Source organism: Pogona vitticeps, chromosome 2 (genome assembly GCF_051106095.1).
Source record: "Pogona vitticeps strain Pit_001003342236 chromosome 2, PviZW2.1, whole genome shotgun sequence".
In the NCBI taxonomy this organism is placed as follows: domain Eukaryota; kingdom Metazoa; phylum Chordata; class Lepidosauria; order Squamata; family Agamidae; genus Pogona; species Pogona vitticeps.
In genome coordinates this window covers 11,007,666-11,018,322 of record NC_135784.1, presented here as the reverse complement: position 1 = coordinate 11,018,322, position 10,657 = coordinate 11,007,666, and the positions used below count along the sequence as shown (strand labels likewise).

General features: G+C 47.2%; 1 protein-coding gene across 1 annotated transcript in view; it reads right to left on the bottom strand.

The window, feature by feature from the left end:
* LOC140703761 (uncharacterized) overlaps positions 1-10,657 on the bottom strand; it is a 343,653-nt gene that overhangs the window by 130,865 nt on the left and 202,131 nt on the right. The window lies entirely within an intron of this gene.

Here is a 10,657-nt window from a genome sequence, read left to right as displayed (position 1 = left end):
AAAACAGTGGAACACACAGTGGTGCCTCAACTTATGAACATCCTGACATACAACTATTTCTAGTTGCGACCAGCTCCCGCAGCAAAATTTTGCTTCGACTTGCGTCCGGAGCTTCGAGTTGCAAACAAAAGAAGCAGGGGAAAAAGGTGAGGAATTCAAATTAGAGGGCTAACTGTTGATTGACAAAGAGCTTCTTCGTAGCTCTTTCGGCCCAATGGTTAGTGTGCATGATTTTGCAGAGAGCCTTCGGACTGCCTCGTGCTGCTTTCTGCTTCTGGGTGTGTACATTAACAGGGTTTTTAAGGGTGGGCTTGGGGGGGGGTTATGTTTCTGTGCCTTTTTGTTTTTGTTTTTTGATGTGTGTTTTTCCCCAGCCCCATCATGTTCCAATGGGGCTGGCTGGGGGGGGTTGATTTTCCCCCCTAGCCTCATCATGTTCCGATAGAGCTGGCTCTCTGTGTGTGTTTGTGTGTGTGTGTGTTTTGATTTTTTCCCCCAGCCCCATCGCATTCCAATGAAGCTGGCTGTGGGGGAGTGTTCTGATTTTCCCCCCCATTCCCATCGTGTTCCAATGGGGCTGGCTGTGTGAAGGTGGGGGTTTTGGATTATTGTTCAGCCCCATAGCATTCCAATGGGGCTTGGAGGTTTTGCTTTGTTTGGTTTGGTGATTATTATTTTTGTCTGGAACCGATTAGTCATGTTACAATGCATTCCTATGGGAAATGGTGCTTCGACTCACGACCATTTCAAGTTACGCCCATCTTCTGGAACAGATTATGGTCGTAAGTCGAGGGACCACTGTATATGAAGTGTTGAAGAACTCAAGGAAAGGGAAATTCCGTCTGTATCACACGCCTGCCATGAGAGCAAGATTTAAGATGACCCCAAAGAAATGACAGGTAAACGCCACGTTCTGCCTTCCCGATCTGAATGTGTTTTGGGGTTCCTTTTGTTGACCCTTGGTATTTGTTTGATCCTTTTTTAGTCTTTGTATACATACCCTTGAGTGCTTTAAATATTGGCTTTTAATGCAGTTTCTTGGGTCCTTTTTAAGGAGAAAGACAGGGTAAAATATGTCATATCAATCAATCAATATAGCAGGAATGTATTAGCATGTTACAACACGTTGGCAGAAATTGTAAATAAAAGTGGGAATTCAGATGTCACACTTTGATTTTTGAGACTTGTTGATTGCTGCTGTAACTAACAGGTGCCTCTGTTGCTTATTCAGTCAACTTATGTCCACCTAAGGAAAAAAGGTAAAGGTAAAGGTTCCCCTTGACAATTTTTGTCCAGTCGTGTTTAACTCTAGGGGGCTCATCCCCGTTTCCAAGCCATAGAGCCAGCGTTTTGTCCGAAGACAATCTTCCGTGGTCACATGGCCAGTGCGACTTAGACACAAAATGCTGTTACCTTCCCACTGAGGTGGTCCCTATTTATCTACTTGCATTTGCATGGTTGGCAGGAAACATAAGGAAACAATCCATTTAAAAATCCACTCTGGTAGCCCGTTATTAAGGGAGAGCGTGCCTGAAAAGGAAGGTCTTTCCTTGCTGGTTTAAGGACAGCAAAGATGGGGCCAGCCTGGTCTTTTGTGGGAGCAGCAAGAGAAAAGGCCTTCTCCCGTCTCCCCACCAACTGCATCTCTGAAGGGGGGGGGACCTAGAGAAAGGCCTGATGGTCTTCCCAGCCAGGTGGATCCTCACAGGGGATGCGGCCCTAGAGATTATTTGGACCCAACTTGTTTTCGGCTTTATGCGTTAGAGCCAGCATTTTGAATTGTGCCCAGAAATGGAGGGGCAGCCAGTGGAGCCATTGTATTGGGGGTGGGGGGCTAGTAGTGGGGGGGGTCCTGTGGCCCCTGTGATCAGCCCAAGCCAGAAATCTGGCTGCCGCATTTTGGACCCACTGAAGAGATTGTGGGTTGAAAACCTGATCTAGGCGTGTGAACTACGCTCTGTTCGGTATCCCACCATGACAAGCTTGGTTGTTCGTGGCTAAAATAGAGACACATGTGTTGGCAGCACTTGAGAAGCACACCTGTTGTCTCAAAGCACACTTCTCTTCCCAAAAGCGGATGAGGCCTTCCTGTCCATCTTTCGTTCTATCTCCAAACTGTGAGAAGGACGAAGCAGCTCCAAATGGAAGTCAGACCAGTTCCTCTACATGCTCGGCCCAACGTAAAGTATATGTAAGGCGCTTGTTTTGAAAACAAGGGATGCCACCCAAAGGAAAGCCTTAGACCTTAGTGAGATGTGGGAAAAGCTTCATTGACGGGTGGGGGAAAACTGGCAAGGACCCAATGAGAACTCAAGAGGTGGGTGATCTGTTAAAGAGGGAAATGGCTTGGGATCTTTCTGTGGGTCTACTCCAGCTGATGCCAATGGCTGTTCGGATGCGTTCCCTTGTTTCATAGTCAATCATGACACTGCACAGAGAATTTTGCATAGAGCTTGTAACCAATGGTTCCCAATCTTGGGGGTCCCTAGAGGTTCTCAGACTACAACTCCCAGATATTCTAGCCAGCACAGCTCCTGGTGATGACACCTGGGAGTTTCAGTCCAACAACACCTGGAGACCCAGGTGGGGAGCCACTGCACTAAACGGCAGATGTTCATGGAGTATTTTTCAGTGCCCAATGGGTGTGAAGCACATGTCTAGCCCAAGGGCTCTTAAAAAGCTCCTCTGACCAAAGAGAACGTTTTCTGTGTTCTTTATTAGAACTGTTCCCTTACCATTTCTACAACAATGTATACCTTTGTTCTTGCGAAAGAGAGGAGGTCCCAAAAACTGTTGGAGAAGAACACTGTGTATCCCTGATCCATTGAGGTTGTCTGCTCATGGACTTCTCAAAAATTATCTCCCTTCTATTGCTGTTATTTGGGTTGTTGTTGTTGCTGTTGCTGTTGCTGTTGCTGTTGCTGTTGCTGTTAATAACAATAACAACAATAACAGGAATAACAAGAACAACAAGAACAAGAACAACAAGAACAAGAACAGCAACAGCAACAGCAGCAGCAACAACAACAACAACAACAACAACAACAACAACAACAATAATAATAATAATAATAATAATAATAATAATAATAATAATAATAATAATAATAATAGATGCCGCATTTCTCCCAAGAAAAGACCCAAAGCAGCTCACAACATTGAAATTCACACAATTTAAAAAACCCAATAAGTTTAAAAGATAATTTAAACAAGATATGATTTGGAATACAATTAAAAGATTAAAACATGAAAACTTTAAAAAGATAAAACTGTCTACTAAAATGGGTTTCAGAGATTCAGTTATAATTTATATTTGCGAAGGCTTTCGCGGCCGGGATCTAATGGTTGTTCTGGGTTTTTTGGGCTCTTTGGCCGTGTTCTGAAGGTTGTTCTTCCTGACGTTTCGCCAGTCTCTGTGGCCAGCATCTTCAGAGGACAGCAACCTGTGCTGGCCACAGAGACTGGCAAAACGTCAGGAAGAGCAACCTTCAGAACACGGCCAAAGAGCCCAAAAAACTCAGTTATAATTGTTGAAAGCTTTTTTTTCGAAAGGATAAAAGTAAAGGGAGTCATCCTGATCTCCCGAGGGAGAGTGTTCCATAGCCTGGGAGCTGCCACAGAGAAGGACCTCCTCTCCTGTGTTCCCATCAGTTGTGCTTGTGCTGGCAGTGGGACGGAGAGGAGGGTCTCCTCTGATGATCTTAAATTCTGAGAAGGCACATGAGGGGAGATACGGCCCATTGGGTGACCTGGACCCAAGCTGTAAAGGGCTTTATAGGTAATGACCATCACTTTGAAGTGGGCCTGGAAACGGACTGGTAGCCAGTGCAGTTCTTTTAACAGGTGCATTATGTGCTCCCTGTAGCTGGCCCCAGTCAGTCTTCGGGCTGCTAAAGTTTCATAAAGTCTTCAAAGGCAGCCCCACATACCATGCATTACAGTAATCCAAATGGAATGTAAAAGGAAGCATGTGTCACTGCAGCCAATTCCATCAACTCAAGGAATGGGTGTGGCTGGCACACCAGCTTTAGCTGTGAAAATGCACTCCTGGCCACCACGGAGACTTGGCCATCCAAGCTTAGGGATGAATCCAAGAGTACACCCAAGCTGCGGAACTGAGTTTTCAGGAAGAATGGAACAGGAAGGGGGGAGGGCGTTGGAGGGGGCAGCCATTGAGGTGGTGCTGGGTAGGGGAAGGAATGGTGGTGGGGGTAGAACATGCCCGCGTAGGAGAAGAGAGGTTAGATATCTTACATCTATCCCCTCTTCTAGTCCTACCTCCAACCAAATGGTATCAGGCGACCATATCAGCAAACCCTCGAGCCACACAGTGCTGCTGATGAACGCCAGGTCAGTACAAAACAAAACTGCCCTCATCCATGATGTAATTCTGGATGAGGGGGCTGACCTGGCGTGCATTACTGAGACCTGGGTGGGAGAGGAAGGTGGTGTCCCCCTCTCCCAGCTGTGTCCTCCTGGGTACTCAGTCCAGCACCAGTGTCGCTCAGAGGGTCGGGGAGGGGGAGTTGCTATAGTCTATAGGAGTTCTATCTCCTTGACCAGGCTTCCTATCCCTTTGAGAGGAGGTCTTGAGGGCCTGTATTGTGTGTTGGGCTCACGAGACAGATTAGGGATTCTGTTGGTGTACCGCCCACCCTGCTGCGTACCAACAGTCTCCCTACCTGAGCTGATGGAGGCAGTCTCGGACCTGGTGTTGAGGACTCCCAGGCTGCTGGTGCTGGGGGACCTCAACATCCATGCTGAGGCTGCCTTGACTGGGGCAGCTCAGGACTTCATGGCCGCCATGACAACCATGGGGCTGTCTCAATGTGTCATCGGCCCGACACATGAGAAGGGCCACACCTTGGACCTGGTTTTCACAACGGGACTGGAAGGTGGTGGTTTGGATGTGGAGGGGCTGGTCGTGACCCCATTGTCATGGTCAGACCACTTCCTGGTCAAATTTAGTCTATTAGCTTCTTCTTCCCTCTGCAAGGGTGGGGGATCGATTAAGATGATCCGCCCCCGGAGACTAATGGATCCGGATGGTTTCCTGAATGCTCTGGGGGAGTATCCGTCTGATATGGTTGGCGCTCCTGTCGAAGCTCAGGTCACCCTATGGAATAGGGAGATGACCCGGGCGGTTGACACGATTGCGCCTAAGCGCCCTCTCCCTGCTCGCCGAGCCCAGACAGCTCCCTGGTATACTTCTGAACTGCGGGCGATGAAGCAAGAGGGGAGACGGCTAGAGCGCAGGTGGAGGAAGTCCCGCTGGGAATCCGATCGAACACGACTTAGAGCCCATTATCGGGCCTATTTCGTGGCAATACGGCTGGCGAAACGGCAATATTTCTCCAGCCGTATTGCTTCCTCAGAATGTCGTCCAGCAGAGCTGTTTCGGGTGGTCCGGGATCTTCTTCAACCGGGAAACCCGGTGGAGGTCCCGGACTGCTCATCAGCTCGCTGTGATGAGTTTGCTATTCATTTTGAGGAAAAAATCGCTCAGATTCGCAGTGGGCTGGACTCCACTGTTACTGCAAAATCGGAAGATGTGTCCAGTGGGCCGTGCTTAGGTCAAACTTTAATGGATGAGTTTCAATTGTTGAGACCCGAGGATGTGGACAGGGTGCTTGGATCTGTCCGTTCTACCACCACGCCGCTCGACCCTTGCCCATCTTGGCTAATTGGAAGATCTGCCAGGGGGGTTCGCACTTGGGTCCAGGAGGCCGTGAACGCCTCTCTGAGAGAGGGAGTGGTCCCTACCGCCTTGAAAGAGGCGGTAATTCGACCACTCCTTAAAAAGCCTAACCTGGATCCAAGGCTGGTGATTAACTACCGACCAGTGGCGAACCTCCCTTATTTGGGCAAGGTGTTGGAACGGGTTGTGGCCGGGCAACTCCAGGCGCTGCTGGATGAAACGGATTTTCTGGATCCATTTCAATCGGGTTTCAGGCCGGGTTTTAGTACAGAGACAGCCTTGGTCGCCCTGTATGATGACCTTTGCCGGGAGAGAGACAGGGGGAGTCTGACCCTGTTGATACTCCTGGACCTCTCAGCGGCTTTCGACACCATCGACCATGGTGTCCTTCTGGATAGGCTGGCTGGGTTAGGAGTTGGGGGCACTGTTTTACGGTGGTTCCGCTCCTTCCTAGCTGACCGTATCCAGAGGGTGGTGCTGGGGGACAGTTGCTCTGCCCCATGGCAGTTATGTCATGGGGTTCCTCAGGGCTCGATACTGTCCCCCATGCTGTTTAACATCTACATGAAACCGCTGGGAGAGGTCATCAGGAGGTTTGGGCTGAGGAGTCAGCAATATGCTGACGACACTCAGCTCTACCTCTCGTTTTCCACCAATCCAGGTGAGGCGGTTTCTGTGCTGAACTCGTGTCTGGACCTGATAATGGACTGGATGAGGGTTAATAAATTGAAACTCAATCCAGACAAGACGGAAGTGCTGTTAGTGGGTGCTTCGCCGGACAGGTTGGAGGGCCACTTCCCTGTCCTGAATGGGGTTACACTCCCCCTAAGGGACAGGGTCCGCAGCTTGGGGGTGCTCCTGGACCCCAGTCTAACACTGGAAGCCCAGGTGGACTCGGTGGCCAGGGGCACCTTCCTCCAGCTGCGGAAACTATACCAGCTACGGCCCTACCTGGACGAGCGGAGTCTCATGACAGTTACACATGCACTGGTAACATCTCGTATTGATTATTGCAATGCGCTCTACGTGGGGCTGCCTTTGAAGACGGTCCGGCGACTGCAACTGGTCCAGAATCGAGCTGCGCGGCTGGTGAGTGGTGGGGCCGCCAGAGAGCACATCAAGCCGATTCTGTATAATTTACACTGGTTACCAGTTGCTGTCCGGGCCCAATTCAAAGTGCTTGTATTGACATATAAAGCCCTAAACGGCTTGGGCCCTGGATACTTGAAGGACCGCCTCCTTCCATATGAGCCTACCAGGCTGTTAAGATCTAGCCAGGGGGCCCTTTTGAAAGAGCCATCCCTCAAGGAGGTAAGAGGGATGGCTTGTAGACAAAGGGCCTTCTCGGCAGCTGCCCCCAGACTATGGAACGCCCTCCCAACTGAAATTCGCCTGGCGCCGACACTGATGATATTTCGACGCCAGGTCAAAACCTTCCTGTTCCAGAAGGCTTTTAATTGAAATAACATTAACTGTGGGTCTTAATGATGGCAATTTTAATTGTATTTTTAATTGTATTTTAATTGTATTTTAACTGTTTTTTAATTATTTTATTTTATTGCATTGAATTTTAATTGTTGTGAGCCGCCCAGGGACCTTTGGGTAGAGTGGGCGGCATATAAATTAAATAAATAAATAAAATAAATAAATAAACTCCATCCAGCACAGGTAGTATCCTTATTCCCTCATATGCCTTCCGACAAACTAGGATCACCTCCGTCTTGTCTGGATTAAGTTTCAATTTGTTTGCACTCATCCAGCCAATTACCAGTGGTGCCCCGCATAGCGACATTAATCCGTTCAAAAAAAACACGTCGCTATCCGGATTCCTCGCTATGCAGGGCAAAAAACCCCATAGGTAAAGGTAAAGGTTCCCCTTGACAATTTTTGTCCAATCGTGTTTGACTCTAGGGGGCGATGCTCATCCCCACTTCGACGCCATAGAGCCAGCATTTGTCTGAAAACAATCTTCCATGGTCATGTGGCCAGTGCGACTTAGACACGGAATGCTGTTACCTTCCCACCAAGGTGGTCCCTATTTATCTACTTGCATTTGCATGCTTTCGAACCGCTGGGTTGGAGGAAGCTGGGACAAGCGACGGGAGCTCACTCCGTCGTGTGGATTCGATCTTATGACTGCTTGGTCTTCTGACCCTGCAGCACAGGCTTCTGCGGTTTAGCCCGCAGTGCCACCACGTCCCCAAAAAACCCCATAGGAACGCATTAAAACACGGTTAATGTGTTCCTATGGGGGAAAAACTCACCGCTATGCGGAAATCCTCCATCCGGACGCCATTTTCACCGCCGGGTAAGTGAGGAAATCGCGTGAAAACACTGCGGGTGGCCATTTTGTTTACCCAGTGGCCATTTTGGAACCGCTGATCAGCTGTTTTTAAAACATCGCAATGCGAAGTGAAACGCTTACCGATCATCGCAATGTGATTTTCGCCCATTTAGAATATCGCAATGCGATCGCTTTTGTGGATTCATCGTTAAACGGGGTGCTCGCTATGCGAGGCACCACTGTACTGATGCCTAGCACTGGTTTAGAGTCAAGACAGCTTCCCTGGAATTAGGTTGAAAGGAGAGATAGAGTTGGCTGTCATCCACAATTCTACTAACTGAAAAGTATTAAAACAGGACAAGCCGAGGCAAAGTACATACACTGGGTCTTTATCAATTACAGCATCCAAGTCAGCGGATCCGAGTGACTTTATGGAAAAACTATAGCTTTGACTATGCAGACTTTTGTTGGCTAGGTGATGTTTCTGCTTTTTAAGATGGTTTGTCATTGTTTTCCTCCCAAGAAGCAGGCGTCTATTATTTCATGACTGCTGTCACCATCTGCAGTGATCATGGATCCCAAGAAGGTAAAATCTGTCACTGCCTCCATATCTTCCCCTTCTGTTTGCCAGGAGGTGATGGGTCCAGTGGCCACGATCTTAGTTTTTTTGATGGAGCTGTAGCAGGTTTCAAAATAAACTATCAAAAAACAAAATTCATGACTAAAAATATAAAGAAGATGTGGAAAGACTGATAATGAAAAGTAACTTTGAGGAGGTACAAAAATTGAAATATCTAGGAGTTATTATTACAAAAAAACACAAGTAACTTAATGAAAGAAAATTATCTTACAACGCAGAAGGATATACAGAGACTTGGAAGAATGGAATAAGCTACAAATCTCAATGATGGGACCTTGTAATGAGTCTTGATTGGGGGGGGTGGAGTTATGGGTATTCATTGAATGCATGTCTGGTGTTTGTCATGTTGACTTTGGAATAAAGGACTAAGTGTGGAAGCCGATGTCATGTCTGGACCCACTACATAACAATGATATTACTAAAACTGTTATTTTCATTTCAAAACCCTTCAATGCCTTCCTATGGGGGATAAACTCACCACTATGCAGAAATCCTCCATACGACCACCATTTTCGCCGCCTCGGTAAGCGAGGAAACCGCGCGAAAACACTGCGGCCAGCCATTTTTTTCTTCTGGTGGTCATTTTGGAACCACCGATCAGCTGTTTTAAAACATTGCAATGCGAAGATCAGTAAGCGGCTTACCGATCATCGCAATGCGATATTTACCTATTAAAAATATCGCAATGTGATCGCTTTTGCAATCGCAAAATCTGCATCGCTATGCGGATTCGTCGTTAAACGGGGCGCTTGTTATGCGAGACACCACTGTATAAGGGAACAATTTGGACAGTAATGTATCTTCTCCTTCTTTCCTATGCTATCCTCTATGCCAGTGGTTCTTAACCTTTGTTACTCGGATGCTTTTGAACTGCAACTCCCAGAAATCCCAGTCAGGACAGCTGGTGGTGAAGGCTTCTGGGAGTTGCAGTACAAAACTCCTGAGTAACCCAAGGTTAAGAACCAGTGCTCTATGCCACTTTGCCCATATTTTTGCCTGCTACGCCGAAGCTTTGCTACTTTGTATATTTGTATATATTTGTTAATACACGTCTTTTTTGTAGAAGAAGAGTCTCTCTCTGTGTGTGTGTGTTTCTTCAATCAGAGAAGTCTGCACATTACAGCGAGAAGCTGACAGTATAAAGGATAGAGAAGTGAGATCATGATTCTGTCAGAAGATGAAGAAGGCGATAAATAAAGGTGGGGATGAACGAGATGAGGAAAATGGCCAGCATGATCTTCTGTGGTGGGAGGTTATATGCAGCATCTTGGGCTAAAGGAAACCTGAATGGGTCATGTGATCACCATAATCAGCAACCAAGCAGGACAGAGCGCATTTATTGAGAAAAAAATCACTCTGTCCCCCACCAGCTTTCCCTATGATTGAGCTTGCTGGGGTTGTGCGCTGCTAATACTTTAAATTTTATATAAAATATCTATTGCCATTTTATTATTTTAATGTCATTCCTTAGATTTCTTAGAAAAATCTGCATTTCCCAGTGCAGTGTTAAAAACAATTTGAGCTACTTTTGGAGAGTAGAATTCAAAATAAGGAAAAAAGAATTTGAGGTGCTTCACTTTGTGTGTTTGGATTATTGTTATATATTATGCTGTGGTAAAACATTGATAGTAGTGCTAAGCACTAAGTGAGCTGTATAGAAATGCGTTAAAAAGTAAACACATCTCTTAAAACTAAATCATGAAGACTGTGCCATATTTTATCTTTCAAGCCTCTTACATCTCAGGGGGAAGGGCGGATGGATCCCAAACGGAAATGACGTTCACAAAAAAAGTCAGCCCCATCTGAGGCTGAATCCAAGGATACCCTCAAGGAGGTTGCAAAGGTTTGGAGGAGCAGGCCCTTCTCCTAGAGCAGTGGGTCTCCACCCCCACCATGGGTCACCTCGGTCTTCTTGGCCTGCAATTCCCAGAAGCTCTGCTGGCATGGGTTTCTAGAAAGAGCCAACTAGGAACTCCTAGATTCCCTAAGGTTGGGAACCACGAACTAGAGAACTGACGAGGAATCCAAAGGTCAT